The sequence below is a fragment of the Crinia signifera genome, chromosome 1, assembly GCF_055691185.1.
Source record: "Crinia signifera chromosome 1, ASM5569118v1, whole genome shotgun sequence".
Taxonomy (NCBI): domain Eukaryota; kingdom Metazoa; phylum Chordata; class Amphibia; order Anura; family Myobatrachidae; genus Crinia; species Crinia signifera.
This window is the reverse complement of record NC_139217.1, coordinates 149,109,428-149,122,985: the sequence shown is the minus strand read 5'-3', so window position 1 is coordinate 149,122,985 and position 13,558 is coordinate 149,109,428. Positions and strand designations below refer to the sequence as shown.

The following is a 13,558-nucleotide window of genomic DNA, read 5'->3' as shown; positions in this document are numbered from 1 at the left end:
TTTAGGTTCGTTTTAGCCTCATCACATGAGCTAGGGAGAATATGTTTTGAGCCAAGAAAAGTCTGTACATTATTTGTCACATTTCAAATATCCACATAATGGACAATCATTTCGCCTCATTTTACATTGGACTCTACTTGATCTCTTTTCAATTGGCAGACATTAACATTTTTAGGCAGTAATTAATTCATCGCCAAGTAGTACAGTTAAAAATTAAATCTGGAAGGCTACATTTCATCAGAGACTCAAATTCATCGTACTGTGAGAGGCAGCATTTCAATTAGACTAGTAACAAATCAATTTTCTTCATCTATTAGAATGGAAAGACATTTTTGAAGGGTGATAATATTGATGGCATCTAATGATCTGCACTGTAAACCTAGAGGCATATCATTTGTGTTTTGTCAAGAGGTCCTACAAGTCAAACTTCTCAGTTTATACTTTCAGTAACACAGATCTTTTTCCATTTTTGCGTACTAAAATTTTCCCATTTTTATAGTTTGCAGAACCTTCTAAACTGGCATCACTTTCCTACCAGAGCCTGGATAGCTCAGTCGGTAGAGCATCAGACTTTTAATATGAGGGTCCAGGGATCAAGTCCCTGTTCGGGCGAGATCTTTTTAAACAATACTATTGTGCGTTTAATAAACAGCTTTTCTAAGTAAAATATTACTTTCTGGGATGGCACAATGAGAGCATCAGAGCCTGGATAGCTCAGTCGGTAGAGCATCAGACTTTTAATCTGAGGGTCCAGGGTTCAAGTCCCTGTTCGGGCGAGATCCTTTTAAACAATACTGTTGTGCGTTTAATAAACAGCTTTTCCAAGTAAAATATTACTTTCTGGGATGGCACAATGAGAACATCAGAGCCTGGATAGCTCAGTCGGTAGAGCATCAGACTTTTAATCTGAGGGTCCAGGGTTCAAGTCCCTGTTCGGGCGTGTATATTTATGGTATCTAATGATCTGCAGCATAAGCTCAGATGCAGAAAAAAAATTTCATCAAGAGACTCTAAAAGCTAAACTTCTCTGTTTATTCTATCAATAATATTAATATTTTTCCGTTTTCAACAAAGAAAATTTTCTTTGGCATATCCTGGTTCAGGCGAGTATCTTTTTAAAAACAGATTGTTCTTTGTAAAATGGAGAACTTTGCAAAGTGGAAAATCACCCATTGAGGCAGGCATCTTTTAATTGTTGTTGCTTCATATACTCATTGTTCATTGAGTATCTGTACAGGCTGGCAAATTCCTATGAAAATTTTAAATGGACTATTGGTTTCATTGTCTTCACTCATTAAAATGATAAAGAAACTATTGAATATGCAGAGGCAAATGTCATTTCATCTGAAATAATCTCCAGAAACAAATGTTTTACAACTGCAAAACTTTATTTAATTCTTCTTTCCTTCAGTATTTAGGTTCGTTTTAGCCTCATCACATGAGCTAGGGAGAATATGTTTTGAGCCAAGAAAAGTCTGTACATTATTTGTCACATTTCAAATATCCACATAATGGACAATCATTTCGCCTCATTTTACATTGGACTCTACTTGATCTCTTTTCAATTGGCAGACATTAACATTTTTAGGCAGTAATTAATTCATCGCCAAGTAGTACAGTTAAAAATTAAATCTGGAAGGCTACATTTCATCAGAGACTCAAATTCATCGTACTGTGAGAGGCACACAGCATTTCAATTAGACTAGTAACAAATCAATTTTCTTCATCTATTAGAATGGAAAGACATTTTTGAAGGGTGATAATATTGATGGCATCTAATGATCTGCACTGTAAACCTAGAGGCATATCATTTGTGTTTTGTCAAGAGGTCCTACAAGTCAAACTTCTCAGTTTATACTTTCAGTAACACAGATCTTTTTCCATTTTTGCGTACTAAAATTTTCCCATTTTTATAGTTTGCAGAACCTTCTAAACTGGCATCACTTTCCTACCAGAGCCTGGATAGCTCAGTCGGTAGAGCATCAGACTTTTAATATGAGGGTCCAGGGATCAAGTCCCTGTTCGGGCGAGATCTTTTTAAACAATACTATTGTGCGTTTAATAAACAGCTTTTCTAAGTAAAATATTACTTTCTGGGATGGCACAATGAGAGCATCAGAGCCTGGATAGCTCAGTCGGTAGAGCATCAGACTTTTAATCTGAGGGTCCAGGGTTCAAGTCCCTGTTCGGGCGAGATCCTTTTAAACAATACTGTTGTGCGTTTAATAAACAGCTTTTCCAAGTAAAATATTACTTTCTGGGATGGCACAATGAGAACATCAGAGCCTGGATAGCTCAGTCGGTAGAGCATCAGACTTTTAATCTGAGGGTCCAGGGTTCAAGTCCCTGTTCGGGCGTGTATATTTATGGTATCTAATGATCTGCAGCATAAGCTCAGATGCAGAAAAAAAATTTCATCAAGAGACTCTAAAAGCTAAACTTCTCTGTTTATTCTATCAATAATATTAATATTTTTCCGTTTTCAACAAAGAAAATTTTCTTTGGCATATCCTGGTTCAGGCGAGTATCTTTTTAAAAACAGATTGTTCTTTGTAAAATGGAGAACTTTGCAAAGTGGAAAATCACCCATTGAGGCAGGCATCTTTTAATTGTTGTTGCTTCATATACTCATTGTTCATTGAGTATCTGTACAGGCTGGCAAATTCCTATGAAAATTTTAAATGGACTATTGGTTTCATTGTCTTCACTCATTAAAATGATAAAGAAACTATTGAATATGCAGAGGCAAATGTCATTTCATCTGAAATAATCTCCAGAAACAAATGTTTTACAACTGCAAAACTTTATTTAATTCTTCTTTCCTTCAGTATTTAGGTTCGTTTTAGCCTCATCACATGAGCTAGGGAGAATATGTTTTGAGCCAAGAAAAGTCTGTACATTATTTGTCACATTTCAAATATCCACATAATGGACAATCATTTCGCCTCATTTTACATTGGACTCTACTTGATCTCTTTTCAATTGGCAGACATTAACATTTTTAGGCAGTAATTAATTCATCGCCAAGTAGTACAGTTAAAAATTAAATCTGGAAGGCTACATTTCATCAGAGACTCAAATTCATCGTACTGTGAGAGGCACACAGCATTTCAATTAGACTAGTAACAAATCAATTTTCTTCATCTATTAGAATGGAAAGACATTTTTGAAGGGTGATAATATTGATGGCATCTAATGATCTGCACTGTAAACCTAGAGGCATATCATTTGTGTTTTGTCAAGAGGTCCTACAAGTCAAACTTCTCAGTTTATACTTTCAGTAACACAGATCTTTTTCCATTTTTGCGTACTAAAATTTTCCCATTTTTATAGTTTGCAGAACCTTCTAAACTGGCATCACTTTCCTACCAGAGCCTGGATAGCTCAGTCGGTAGAGCATCAGACTTTTAATATGAGGGTCCAGGGATCAAGTCCCTGTTCGGGCGAGATCTTTTTAAACAATACTATTGTGCGTTTAATAAACAGCTTTTCTAAGTAAAATATTACTTTCTGGGATGGCACAATGAGAGCATCAGAGCCTGGATAGCTCAGTCGGTAGAGCATCAGACTTTTAATCTGAGGGTCCAGGGTTCAAGTCCCTGTTCGGGCGAGATCCTTTTAAACAATACTGTTGTGCGTTTAATAAACAGCTTTTCCAAGTAAAATATTACTTTCTGGGATGGCACAATGAGAACATCAGAGCCTGGATAGCTCAGTCGGTAGAGCATCAGACTTTTAATCTGAGGGTCCAGGGTTCAAGTCCCTGTTCGGGCGTGTATATTTATGGTATCTAATGATCTGCAGCATAAGCTCAGATGCAGAAAAAAAATTTCATCAAGAGACTCTAAAAGCTAAACTTCTCTGTTTATTCTATCAATAATATTAATATTTTTCCGTTTTCAACAAAGAAAATTTTCTTTGGCATATCCTGGTTCAGGCGAGTATCTTTTTAAAAACAGATTGTTCTTTGTAAAATGGAGAACTTTGCAAAGTGGAAAATCACCCATTGAGGCAGGCATCTTTTAATTGTTGTTGCTTCATATACTCATTGTTCATTGAGTATCTGTACAGGCTGGCAAATTCCTATGAAAATTTTAAATGGACTATTGGTTTCATTGTCTTCACTCATTAAAATGATAAAGAAACTATTGAATATGCAGAGGCAAATGTCATTTCATCTGAAATAATCTCCAGAAACAAATGTTTTACAACTGCAAAACTTTATTTAATTCTTCTTTCCTTCAGTATTTAGGTTCGTTTTAGCCTCATCACATGAGCTAGGGAGAATATGTTTTGAGCCAAGAAAAGTCTGTACATTATTTGTCACATTTCAAATATCCACATAATGGACAATCATTTCGCCTCATTTTACATTGGACTCTACTTGATCTCTTTTCAATTGGCAGACATTAACATTTTTAGGCAGTAATTAATTCATCGCCAAGTAGTACAGTTAAAAATTAAATCTGGAAGGCTACATTTCATCAGAGACTCAAATTCATCGTACTGTGAGAGGCACACAGCATTTCAATTAGACTAGTAACAAATCAATTTTCTTCATCTATTAGAATGGAAAGACATTTTTGAAGAATGATAATATTGATGGCATCTAATGATCTGCACTGTAAACCTAGAGGCATATCATTTGTGTTTTGTCAAGAGGTCCTACAAGTCAAACTTCTCAGTTTATACTTTCAGTAACACAGATCTTTTTCCATTTTTGCGTACTAAAATTTTCACATTTTTATAGTTTGCAGAACCTTCTAAACTGGCATCACTTTCCTACCAGAGCCTGGATAGCTCAGTCGGTAGAGCATCAGACTTTTAATATGAGGGTCCAGGGATCAAGTCCCTGTTCGGGCGAGATTTTTTTAAACAATACTATTGTGCGTTTAATAAACAGCTTTTCTAAGTAAAATATTACTTTCTGGGATGGCACAATGAGAGCATCAGAGCCTGGATAGCTCAGTCGGTAGAGCATCAGACTTTTAATCTGAGGGTCCAGGGTTCAAGTCCCTGTTCGGGCGAGATCCTTTTAAACAATACTGTTGTGCGTTTAATAAACAGCTTTTCCAAGTAAAATATTACTTTCTGGGATGGCACAATGAGAACATCAGAGCCTGGATAGCTCAGTCGGTAGAGCATCAGACTTTTAATCTGAGGGTCCAGGGTTCAAGTCCCTGTTCGGGCGTGTATATTTATGGTATCTAATGATCTGCAGCATAAGCTCAGATGCAGAAAAAAAATTTCATCAAGAGACTCTAAAAGCTAAACTTCTCTGTTTATTCTATCAATAATATTAATATTTTTCCGTTTTCAACAAAGAAAATTTTCTTTGGCATATCCTGGTTCAGGCGAGTATCTTTTTAAAAACAGATTGTTCTTTGTAAAATGGAGAACTTTGATCTGCACTGTAAACCTAGAGGCATATCATTTGTGTTTTGTCAAGAGGTCCTACAAGTCAAACTTCTCAGTTTATACTTTCAGTAACACAGATCTTTTTCCATTTTTGCAGACTAAAATTTTCCCATTTTTATAGTTTGCAGAACCTTCTAAACTGGCACACTTTCCTACCAGAGCCTGGATAGCTCAGTCGGTAGAGCATCAGACTTTTAATATGAGGGTCCAGGGATCAAGTCCCTGTTCAGGCGAGATCTTTTTAAACAATACTATTGTGCGTTTAATAAACAGCTTTTCTAAGTAAAATATTACTTTCTGGGATGGCACAATGAGAGCATCAGAGCCTGGATAGCTCAGTCGGTAGAGCATCAGACTTTTAATCTGAGGGTCCAGGGTTCAAGTCCCTGTTCGGGCGAGATCCTTTTAAACAATACTGTTGTGCGTTTAATAAACAGCTTTTCCAAGTAAAATATTACTTTCTGGGATGGCACAATGAGAACATCAGAGCCTGGATAGCTCAGTCGGTAGAGCATCAGACTTTTAATCTGAGGGTCCAGGGTTCAAGTCCCTGTTCGGGCGTGTATATTTATGGTATCTAATGATCTGCAGCATTTCATCAAGAGACTCTAAAAGCTAAACTTCTCTGTTTATTCTATCAATAATATTAATATTTTTCCGTTTTCAACAAAGAAAATTTTCTTTGGCATATCCTGGTTCAGGCGAGTATCTTTTTAAAAACAGATTGTTCTTTGTAAAATGGAGAACTTTGATCTGCACTGTAAACCTAGAGGCATATCATTTGTGTTTTGTCAAGAGGTCCTACAAGTCAAACTTCTCAGTTTATACTTTCAGTAACACAGATCTTTTTCCATTTTTGCAGACTAAAATTTTCCCATTTTTATAGTTTGCAGAACCTTCTAAACTGGCACACTTTCCTACCAGAGCCTGGATAGCTCAGTCGGTAGAGCATCAGACTTTTAATATGAGGGTCCAGGGATCAAGTCCCTGTTCAGGCGAGATCTTTTTAAACAATACTATTGTGCGTTTAATAAACAGCTTTTCTAAGTAAAATATTACTTTCTGGGATGGCACAATGAGAGCATCAGAGCCTGGATAGCTCAGTCGGTAGAGCATCAGACTTTTAATCTGAGGGTCCAGGGTTCAAGTCCCTGTTCGGGCGAGATCCTTTTAAACAATACTGTTTAATTATACAGCATAAGCTCAGTTGCAGAAAAAAAATTTCATCAAGAGACTCTAAAAGCTAAACTTCTCTGTTTATTCTATCAATAATATTAATATTTTTCCGTTTTCAACAAAGAAAATTTTCTTTGGCATATCCTGGTTCAGGCGAGTATCTTTTTAAAAACAGATTGTTCTTTGTAAAATGGAGAACTTTGCAAAGTGGAAAATCACCCATTGAGGCAGGCATCTTTTAATTGTTGTTGCTTCATATACTCATTGTTCATTGAGTATCTGTACAGGCTGGCAAATTCCTATGAAAATTTTAAATGGACTATTGGTTTCATTGTCTTCACTCATTAAAATGATAAAGAAACTATTGAATATGCAGAGGCAAATGTCATTTCATCTGAAATAATCTCCAGAAACAAATGTTTTACAACTGCAAAACTTTATTTAATTCTTCTTTCCTTCAGTATTTAGGTTCGTTTTAGCCTCATCACATGAGCTAGGGAGAATATGTTTTGAGCCAAGAAAAGTCTGTACATTATTTGTCACATTTCAAATATCCACATAATGGACAATCATTTCGCCTCATTTTACATTGGACTCTACTTGATCTCTTTTCAATTGGCAGACATTAACATTTTTAGGCAGTAATTAATTCATCGCCAAGTAGTACAGTTAAAAATTAAATCTGGAAGGCTACATTTCATCAGAGACTCAAATTCATCGTACTGTGAGAGGCACACAGCATTTCAATTAGACTAGTAACAAATCAATTTTCTTCATCTATTAGAATGGAAAGACATTTTTGAAGGGTGATAATATTGATGGCATCTAATGATCTGCACTGTAAACCTAGAGGCATATCATTTGTGTTTTGTCAAGAGGTCCTACAAGTCAAACTTCTCAGTTTATACTTTCAGTAACACAGATCTTTTTCCATTTTTGCGTACTAAAATTTTCCCATTTTTATAGTTTGCCTAACCTTCTAAACTGGCATCACTTTCCTACCAGATCCTGGATAGCTCAGTCGGTAGAGCATCAGACTTTTAATATGAGGGTCCAGGGATCAAGTCCCTGTTCGGGCGAGATCTTTTTAAACAATACTATTGTGCGTTTAATAAACAGCTTTTCTAAGTAAAATATTACTTTCTGGGATGGCACAATGAGAGCATCAGAGCCTGGATAGCTCAGTCGGTAGAGCATCAGACTTTTAATCTGAGGGTCCAGGGTTCAAGTCCCTGTTCGGGCGAGATCCTTTTAAACAATACTGTTTAATTATACAGCATAAGCTCAGTTGCAGAAAAAAAATTTCATCAAGAGACTCTAAAAGCTAAACTTCTCTGTTTATTCTATCAATAATATTAATATTTTTCCGTTTTCAACAAAGAAAATTTTCTTTGGCATATCCTGGTTCAGGCGAGTATCTTTTTAAAAACAGATTGTTCTTTGTAAAATGGAGAACTTTGCAAAGTGGAAAATCACCCATTGAGGCAGGCATCTTTTAATTGTTGTTGCTTCATATACTCATTGTTCATTGAGTATCTGTACAGGCTGGCAAATTCCTATGAAAATTTTAAATGGACTATTGGTTTCATTGTCTTCACTCATTAAAATGATAAAGAAACTATTGAATATGCAGAGGCAAATGTCATTTCATCTGAAATAATCTCCAGAAACAAATGTTTTACAACTGCAAAACTTTATTTAATTCTTCTTTCCTTCAGTATTTAGGTTCGTTTTAGCCTCATCACATGAGCTAGGGAGAATATGTTTTGAGCCAAGAAAAGTCTGTACATTATTTGTCACATTTCAAATATCCACATAATGGACAATCATTTCGCCTCATTTTACATTGGACTCTACTTGATCTCTTTTCAATTGGCAGACATTAACATTTTTAGGCAGTAATTAATTCATCGCCAAGTAGTACAGTTAAAAATTAAATCTGGAAGGCTACATTTCATCAGAGACTCAAATTCATCGTACTGTGAGAGGCAGCATTTCAATTAGACTAGTAACAAATCAATTTTCTTCATCTATTAGAATGGAAAGACATTTTTGAAGGGTGATAATATTGATGGCATCTAATGATCTGCACTGTAAACCTAGAGGCATATCATTTGTGTTTTGTCAAGAGGTCCTACAAGTCAAACTTCTCAGTTTATACTTTCAGTAACACAGATCTTTTTCCATTTTTGCGTACTAAAATTTTCCCATTTTTATAGTTTGCAGAACCTTCTAAACTGGCATCACTTTCCTACCAGAGCCTGGATAGCTCAGTCGGTAGAGCATCAGACTTTTAATATGAGGGTCCAGGGATCAAGTCCCTGTTCGGGCGAGATCTTTTTAAACAATACTATTGTGCGTTTAATAAACAGCTTTTCTAAGTAAAATATTACTTTCTGGGATGGCACAATGAGAGCATCAGAGCCTGGATAGCTCAGTCGGTAGAGCATCAGACTTTTAATCTGAGGGTCCAGGGTTCAAGTCCCTGTTCGGGCGAGATCCTTTTAAACAATACTGTTGTGCGTTTAATAAACAGCTTTTCCAAGTAAAATATTACTTTCTGGGATGGCACAATGAGAACATCAGAGCCTGGATAGCTCAGTCGGTAGAGCATCAGACTTTTAATCTGAGGGTCCAGGGTTCAAGTCCCTGTTCGGGCGTGTATATTTATGGTATCTAATGATCTGCAGCATAAGCTCAGATGCAGAAAAAAAATTTCATCAAGAGACTCTAAAAGCTAAACTTCTCTGTTTATTCTATCAATAATATTAATATTTTTCCGTTTTCAACAAAGAAAATTTTCTTTGGCATATCCTGGTTCAGGCGAGTATCTTTTTAAAAACAGATTGTTCTTTGTAAAATGGAGAACTTTGCAAAGTGGAAAATCACCCATTGAGGCAGGCATCTTTTAATTGTTGTTGCTTCATATACTCATTGTTCATTGAGTATCTGTACAGGCTGGCAAATTCCTATGAAAATTTTAAATGGACTATTGGTTTCATTGTCTTCACTCATTAAAATGATAAAGAAACTATTGAATATGCAGAGGCAAATGTCATTTCATCTGAAATAATCTCCAGAAACAAATGTTTTACAACTGCAAAACTTTATTTAATTCTTCTTTCCTTCAGTATTTAGGTTCGTTTTAGCCTCATCACATGAGCTAGGGAGAATATGTTTTGAGCCAAGAAAAGTCTGTACATTATTTGTCACATTTCAAATATCCACATAATGGACAATCATTTCGCCTCATTTTACATTGGACTCTACTTGATCTCTTTTCAATTGGCAGACATTAACATTTTTAGGCAGTAATTAATTCATCGCCAAGTAGTACAGTTAAAAATTAAATCTGGAAGGCTACATTTCATCAGAGACTCAAATTCATCGTACTGTGAGAGGCACACAGCATTTCAATTAGACTAGTAACAAATCAATTTTCTTCATCTATTAGAATGGAAAGACATTTTTGAAGGGTGATAATATTGATGGCATCTAATGATCTGCACTGTAAACCTAGAGGCATATCATTTGTGTTTTGTCAAGAGGTCCTACAAGTCAAACTTCTCAGTTTATACTTTCAGTAACACAGATCTTTTTCCATTTTTGCGTACTAAAATTTTCCCATTTTTATAGTTTGCAGAACCTTCTAAACTGGCATCACTTTCCTACCAGAGCCTGGATAGCTCAGTCGGTAGAGCATCAGACTTTTAATATGAGGGTCCAGGGATCAAGTCCCTGTTCGGGCGAGATCTTTTTAAACAATACTATTGTGCGTTTAATAAACAGCTTTTCTAAGTAAAATATTACTTTCTGGGATGGCACAATGAGAGCATCAGAGCCTGGATAGCTCAGTCGGTAGAGCATCAGACTTTTAATCTGAGGGTCCAGGGTTCAAGTCCCTGTTCGGGCGAGATCCTTTTAAACAATACTGTTGTGCGTTTAATAAACAGCTTTTCCAAGTAAAATATTACTTTCTGGGATGGCACAATGAGAACATCAGAGCCTGGATAGCTCAGTCGGTAGAGCATCAGACTTTTAATCTGAGGGTCCAGGGTTCAAGTCCCTGTTCGGGCGTGTATATTTATGGTATCTAATGATCTGCAGCATAAGCTCAGATGCAGAAAAAAAATTTCATCAAGAGACTCTAAAAGCTAAACTTCTCTGTTTATTCTATCAATAATATTAATATTTTTCCGTTTTCAACAAAGAAAATTTTCTTTGGCATATCCTGGTTCAGGCGAGTATCTTTTTAAAAACAGATTGTTCTTTGTAAAATGGAGAACTTTGCAAAGTGGAAAATCACCCATTGAGGCAGGCATCTTTTAATTGTTGTTGCTTCATATACTCATTGTTCATTGAGTATCTGTACAGGCTGGCAAATTCCTATGAAAATTTTAAATGGACTATTGGTTTCATTGTCTTCACTCATTAAAATGATAAAGAAACTATTGAATATGCAGAGGCAAATGTCATTTCATCTGAAATAATCTCCAGAAACAAATGTTTTACAACTGCAAAACTTTATTTAATTCTTCTTTCCTTCAGTATTTAGGTTCGTTTTAGCCTCATCACATGAGCTAGGGAGAATATGTTTTGAGCCAAGAAAAGTCTGTACATTATTTGTCACATTTCAAATATCCACATAATGGACAATCATTTCGCCTCATTTTACATTGGACTCTACTTGATCTCTTTTCAATTGGCAGACATTAACATTTTTAGGCAGTAATTAATTCATCGCCAAGTAGTACAGTTAAAAATTAAATCTGGAAGGCTACATTTCATCAGAGACTCAAATTCATCGTACTGTGAGAGGCACACAGCATTTCAATTAGACTAGTAACAAATCAATTTTCTTCATCTATTAGAATGGAAAGACATTTTTGAAGAATGATAATATTGATGGCATCTAATGATCTGCACTGTAAACCTAGAGGCATATCATTTGTGTTTTGTCAAGAGGTCCTACAAGTCAAACTTCTCAGTTTATACTTTCAGTAACACAGATCTTTTTCCATTTTTGCGTACTAAAATTTTCCCATTTTTATAGTTTGCAGAACCTTCTAAACTGGCATCACTTTCCTACCAGAGCCTGGATAGCTCAGTCGGTAGAGCATCAGACTTTTAATATGAGGGTCCAGGGATCAAGTCCCTGTTCGGGCGAGATCTTTTTAAACAATACTATTGTGCGTTTAATAAACAGCTTTTCTAAGTAAAATATTACTTTCTGGGATGGCACAATGAGAGCATCAGAGCCTGGATAGCTCAGTCGGTAGAGCATCAGACTTTTAATCTGAGGGTCCAGGGTTCAAGTCCCTGTTCCGGCGAGATCCTTTTAAACAATACTGTTGTGCGTTTAATAAACAGCTTTTCCAAGTAAAATATTACTTTCTGGGATGGCACAATGAGAACATCAGAGCCTGGATAGCTCAGTCGGTAGAGCATCAGACTTTTAATCTGAGGGTCCAGGGTTCAAGTCCCTGTTCGGGCGTGTATATTTATGGTATCTAATGATCTGCAGCATAAGCTCAGATGCAGAAAAAAAATTTCATCAAGAGACTCTAAAAGCTAAACTTCTCTGTTTATTCTATCAATAATATTAATATTTTTCCGTTTTCAACAAAGAAAATTTTCTTTGGCATATCCTGGTTCAGGCGAGTATCTTTTTAAAAACAGATTGTTCTTTGTAAAATGGAGAACTTTGCAAAGTGGAAAATCACCCATTGAGGCAGGCATCTTTTAATTGTTGTTGCTTCATATACTCATTGTTCATTGAGTATCTGTACAGGCTGGCAAATTCCTATGAAAATTTTAAATGGACTATTGGTTTCATTGTCTTCACTCATTAAAATGATAAAGAAACTATTGAATATGCAGAGGCAAATGTCATTTCATCTGAAATAATCTCCAGAAACAAATGTTTTACAACTGCAAAACTTTATTTAATTCTTCTTTCCTTCAGTATTTAGGTTCGTTTTAGCCTCATCACATGAGCTAGGGAGAATATGTTTTGAGCCAAGAAAAGTCTGTACATTATTTGTCACATTTCAAATATCCACATAATGGACAATCATTTCGCCTCATTTTACATTGGACTCTACTTGATCTCTTTTCAATTGGCAGACATTAACATTTTTAGGCAGTAATTAATTCATCGCCAAGTAGTACAGTTAAAAATTAAATCTGGAAGGCTACATTTCATCAGAGACTCAAATTCATCGTACTGTGAGAGGCACACAGCATTTCAATTAGACTAGTAACAAATCAATTTTCTTCATCTATTAGAATGGAAAGACATTTTTGAAGGGTGATAATATTGATGGCATCTAATGATCTGCACTGTAAACCTAGAGGCATATCATTTGTGTTTTGTCAAGAGGTCCTACAAGTCAAACTTCTCAGTTTATACTTTCAGTAACACAGATCTTTTTCCATTTTTGCGTACTAAAATTTTCCCATTTTTATAGTTTGCAGAACCTTCTAAACTGGCATCACTTTCCTACCAGAGCCTGGATAGCTCAGTCGGTAGAGCATCAGACTTTTAATATGAGGGTCCAGGGATCAAGTCCCTGTTCGGGCGAGATCTTTTTAAACAATACTATTGTGCGTTTAATAAACAGCTTTTCTAAGTAAAATATTACTTTCTGGGATGGCACAATGAGAGCATCAGAGCCTGGATAGCTCAGTCGGTAGAGCATCAGACTTTTAATCTGAGGGTCCAGGGTTCAAGTCCCTGTTCGGGCGAGATCCTTTTAAACAATACTGTTGTGCGTTTAATAAACAGCTTTTCCAAGTAAAATATTACTTTCTGGGATGGCACAATGAGAACATCAGAGCCTGGATAGCTCAGTCGGTAGAGCATCAGACTTTTAATCTGAGGGTCCAGGGTTCAAGTCCCTGTTCGGGCGTGTATATTTATGGTATCTAATGATCTGCAGCATAAGCTCAGATGCAGAAAAAA

General features: G+C 36.0%; 19 non-coding genes across 19 annotated transcripts; all 19 read left to right on the top strand.

The window, feature by feature from the left end:
* Positions 1 to 703: 703 nt before the first annotated feature.
* Positions 704 to 776, top strand: TRNAK-UUU (transfer RNA lysine (anticodon UUU)). Its single transcript has one exon. It is a non-coding gene; the product is annotated as a tRNA-Lys (tRNA).
* Positions 777 to 867: 91 nt separating this feature from the next.
* Positions 868 to 940, top strand: TRNAK-UUU (transfer RNA lysine (anticodon UUU)). The gene has a single exon. It is a non-coding gene; the product is annotated as a tRNA-Lys (tRNA).
* A 1,180-nt stretch (positions 941 to 2,120) lies between these two features.
* On the top strand, positions 2,121 to 2,193 carry TRNAK-UUU (transfer RNA lysine (anticodon UUU)). The gene has a single exon. It is a non-coding gene; the product is annotated as a tRNA-Lys (tRNA).
* Positions 2,194 to 2,284: 91 nt separating this feature from the next.
* On the top strand, positions 2,285 to 2,357 carry TRNAK-UUU (transfer RNA lysine (anticodon UUU)). The gene has a single exon. It is a non-coding gene; the product is annotated as a tRNA-Lys (tRNA).
* Positions 2,358 to 3,537: 1,180 nt separating this feature from the next.
* On the top strand, positions 3,538 to 3,610 carry TRNAK-UUU (transfer RNA lysine (anticodon UUU)). Its single transcript has one exon. It is a non-coding gene; the product is annotated as a tRNA-Lys (tRNA).
* Positions 3,611 to 3,701: 91 nt separating this feature from the next.
* TRNAK-UUU (transfer RNA lysine (anticodon UUU)) lies at positions 3,702 to 3,774 on the top strand. The gene has a single exon. It is a non-coding gene; the product is annotated as a tRNA-Lys (tRNA).
* Positions 3,775 to 4,954: 1,180 nt separating this feature from the next.
* TRNAK-UUU (transfer RNA lysine (anticodon UUU)) lies at positions 4,955 to 5,027 on the top strand. Its single transcript has one exon. It is a non-coding gene; the product is annotated as a tRNA-Lys (tRNA).
* Positions 5,028 to 5,118: 91 nt separating this feature from the next.
* On the top strand, positions 5,119 to 5,191 carry TRNAK-UUU (transfer RNA lysine (anticodon UUU)). Its single transcript has one exon. It is a non-coding gene; the product is annotated as a tRNA-Lys (tRNA).
* Positions 5,192 to 5,742: 551 nt separating this feature from the next.
* TRNAK-UUU (transfer RNA lysine (anticodon UUU)) lies at positions 5,743 to 5,815 on the top strand. The gene has a single exon. It is a non-coding gene; the product is annotated as a tRNA-Lys (tRNA).
* Positions 5,816 to 5,906: 91 nt separating this feature from the next.
* TRNAK-UUU (transfer RNA lysine (anticodon UUU)) lies at positions 5,907 to 5,979 on the top strand. Its single transcript has one exon. It is a non-coding gene; the product is annotated as a tRNA-Lys (tRNA).
* A 528-nt stretch (positions 5,980 to 6,507) lies between these two features.
* Positions 6,508 to 6,580, top strand: TRNAK-UUU (transfer RNA lysine (anticodon UUU)). The gene has a single exon. It is a non-coding gene; the product is annotated as a tRNA-Lys (tRNA).
* A 1,184-nt stretch (positions 6,581 to 7,764) lies between these two features.
* TRNAK-UUU (transfer RNA lysine (anticodon UUU)) lies at positions 7,765 to 7,837 on the top strand. The gene has a single exon. It is a non-coding gene; the product is annotated as a tRNA-Lys (tRNA).
* A 1,180-nt stretch (positions 7,838 to 9,017) lies between these two features.
* On the top strand, positions 9,018 to 9,090 carry TRNAK-UUU (transfer RNA lysine (anticodon UUU)). Its single transcript has one exon. It is a non-coding gene; the product is annotated as a tRNA-Lys (tRNA).
* Positions 9,091 to 9,181: 91 nt separating this feature from the next.
* On the top strand, positions 9,182 to 9,254 carry TRNAK-UUU (transfer RNA lysine (anticodon UUU)). Its single transcript has one exon. It is a non-coding gene; the product is annotated as a tRNA-Lys (tRNA).
* Positions 9,255 to 10,434: 1,180 nt separating this feature from the next.
* Positions 10,435 to 10,507, top strand: TRNAK-UUU (transfer RNA lysine (anticodon UUU)). Its single transcript has one exon. It is a non-coding gene; the product is annotated as a tRNA-Lys (tRNA).
* Positions 10,508 to 10,598: 91 nt separating this feature from the next.
* TRNAK-UUU (transfer RNA lysine (anticodon UUU)) lies at positions 10,599 to 10,671 on the top strand. Its single transcript has one exon. It is a non-coding gene; the product is annotated as a tRNA-Lys (tRNA).
* Positions 10,672 to 12,015: 1,344 nt separating this feature from the next.
* On the top strand, positions 12,016 to 12,088 carry TRNAK-UUU (transfer RNA lysine (anticodon UUU)). The gene has a single exon. It is a non-coding gene; the product is annotated as a tRNA-Lys (tRNA).
* A 1,180-nt stretch (positions 12,089 to 13,268) lies between these two features.
* TRNAK-UUU (transfer RNA lysine (anticodon UUU)) lies at positions 13,269 to 13,341 on the top strand. The gene has a single exon. It is a non-coding gene; the product is annotated as a tRNA-Lys (tRNA).
* A 91-nt stretch (positions 13,342 to 13,432) lies between these two features.
* Positions 13,433 to 13,505, top strand: TRNAK-UUU (transfer RNA lysine (anticodon UUU)). Its single transcript has one exon. It is a non-coding gene; the product is annotated as a tRNA-Lys (tRNA).
* The last annotated feature ends 53 nt before the right edge of the window (positions 13,506 to 13,558 follow it).